General features: G+C 43.6%; 1 pseudogene; it reads left to right on the top strand.

Annotated features, from left to right (window-relative positions):
- Positions 1 to 1108: 1108 nt before the first annotated feature.
- Positions 1109 to 1883, top strand: LOC136638736 (olfactory receptor 13H1-like; annotated as a pseudogene).
- The last annotated feature ends 525 nt before the right edge of the window (positions 1884 to 2408 follow it).

Genomic DNA, 2408 nt, shown 5'->3' with positions numbered 1-2408 from the left:
AGAGAAATATATATGGACACCACTGAATCTCTGATGGAATTAGTCAGCGGAAATGCAAAACAGAAGTTTGTGGAGCTTCTCCCAAACTCTGTGTCATTAAAAAAATGAGAGTTTGCAGTGAGATAAAGGAAGGAATAAGGCTGCAATCCTAACTGCACTTTCCTGAGAGTAAGCCCTGTTGAACAAAATAGGAGTTACTTTGAGTAGACCTGGTTAGGATTGTGCACTATGTCACCTGCTGTAGAGCCCTGTCATGTCCATGTCTAACGACAGTCAGTGGGTCCTACTGTCAGGTACATGTGGCTAGGACTGCAGTCCTTGCATGGATCATTGGTCTGGGCCCGCTTCTGACTCATGCAGAATCATGGGAAGTGAGCACTTGAGAAGACAGGAAAGTCTTATTCTCAGTCACTTGAATATTAGTTTTGCTTGTTAAGTGTCAGTGCGTCTTGAATTTGAAACTGGGGGACAAGAGGAACCAAGTCATTTGGAAGACATCGATGTCAAGTTCTCAGACAAAGCCAACAGCTGTACAGTTGAGGATACAGAACCTCTTGTGTTTTAAGTAGAAAGGAGAGGGGTTCCATATCAACAATAACAATAACGGGAATCAAACTGAAACAGTATACGAGAAGTATTGAATTCTACCAAGCTCCATTTCAAAATGGCAATGTGTATTTTAAAGTCATTCAGCAATAGAATCCATACATGCTGATAAAACGATAAAAAAGACAATTGCTTCTTGTTCCATTTCTGGTTCTCATTTCATGACTCCCAATCCAGCTAGAGAGGGTGGTGGCAGCTAATGTGGTGGCTACTTACTAACTGGCATGTGAAATCACATTTGGGCGTTCTCAAGAGGCACTAATCTTTATAAGTACTTTGGGGCTCAAGGTCAGGGTTTTGATGTCCGGCGGACAAGTAATGGACTGTGATTTCTCCAGGGTTATCTTCAGGCGTCCGTACCAGCCTCGCCTCCTTTGAAGCTACTGCCACACCCAGCTGGCATTCCCATCTTCAGCCTCCTTCATCATCGTTGTTGTTGTTGTTGTTGTCAGTAGGTAGCTACTCACTTTCACTTGCTTTTTTCCAAAGCAGAATTGGTTAAATGAGGGTGATAAAATGGCCAACCCTTTTGCTAAACAACCCACGGCTTCATACCCCCATGTATTTCTTCCTTTGTGTCCTCTCCTCGATAGACCTCATCTTCACCAGCAACACAGTTCCTGAGGCATTGGCTAACTGCTTTATTCCCAGGCCCACAATCTCCTTGTCCAGATGCTTGGCCCAGATGTACATTGGTCTATTGCTCTTCTCAACGGAGTGCTTCCTCCTTGCTGTCATGGCATACGACCATTTTGCAGCCATATGCCGGCCTCTGCATTACATGCAAGTCATGAGCTGGAGATTATGCATTTCTCTGGTGATTGTGTCTCTGTCTCTCTCCTTCCTGATAACCCTAATCAATGTGGTGCTGCAGCCCACTCACTTCTGTGGCCAACACATCATCAATCACTTTGCATGTGAGCTGCAGTCCTTCCTCAAACTAGCCTGCTCTGACACACATGCAAGTGAGCTTTGGTTTCATTGTTGCCATGTATGGGCGCATAGGCCTGGCTGTGCTGCGTATCAGTTCAACACTGGGGCGCAAGAAAGCCTTCTCCACTTGCAGCTCTCACCTCGCTGTGGTCAGTCTCTTTTACGGTACAATCATGATCATGTACTTGAAGCCCCAAGAAAAACCTGTTTCCGACAAGGAAAAGGTAATAACTGTAGCGTATGGGGCTCTAACTCCCATGCTGAACCCTCTGATCTACAGCTTGAGGAACAGAGATGTGAAGGGGGCATTCTGGAAACTGCTTGGAAGGAAATTGTCAGAGTAAAGAAGCATGCACTCCACTTATGTGGCACTGGGGTTCAACACTGGTAATATCTGATGGTGATCATTTGCTACATGAGGTAGTGGCAGATTATAGCTTTTGTCCCCAGTGTGAGGTCACTTTAGTCAAGATTAACTTTCTTATCCAGAAATCCTTTTGGTTTTGAAAATGGGATAGTCAGGAGTGACTGCTATACTGGCACCTATTTATGTTTTTGAAAGGAACTGCTTGATTGTTCCTTGGAAAATGTTTGCTCTCTTGTGAGTTTTTTTGCTTTAAATAAATAAAGACCTTCAGTGATGCCTTGTACCAAGCTCCTTCCCCATGTGATTACATGTATAATCTAATTACCCATGGATTTTTCCACTGGGGGGGGGGGGAATCCAAAGATTTTTCTATCTCAACACTGATGAGAAGTATTGTTTAAATCAGGGGTCTCTAAACTTTTTGGCCGAAGGGCCTACAATCAAATATCTGGCATGGTGTCAAGGGAAAAAAATTAAATATAAAATTTAAATAAATACATTA

This window comes from Tiliqua scincoides, chromosome 2, assembly GCF_035046505.1.
Source record: "Tiliqua scincoides isolate rTilSci1 chromosome 2, rTilSci1.hap2, whole genome shotgun sequence".
NCBI classification, from domain to species: Eukaryota; Metazoa; Chordata; class Lepidosauria; order Squamata; family Scincidae; genus Tiliqua; species Tiliqua scincoides.
This window is presented reverse-complemented; position numbering and strand designations above follow the sequence as displayed.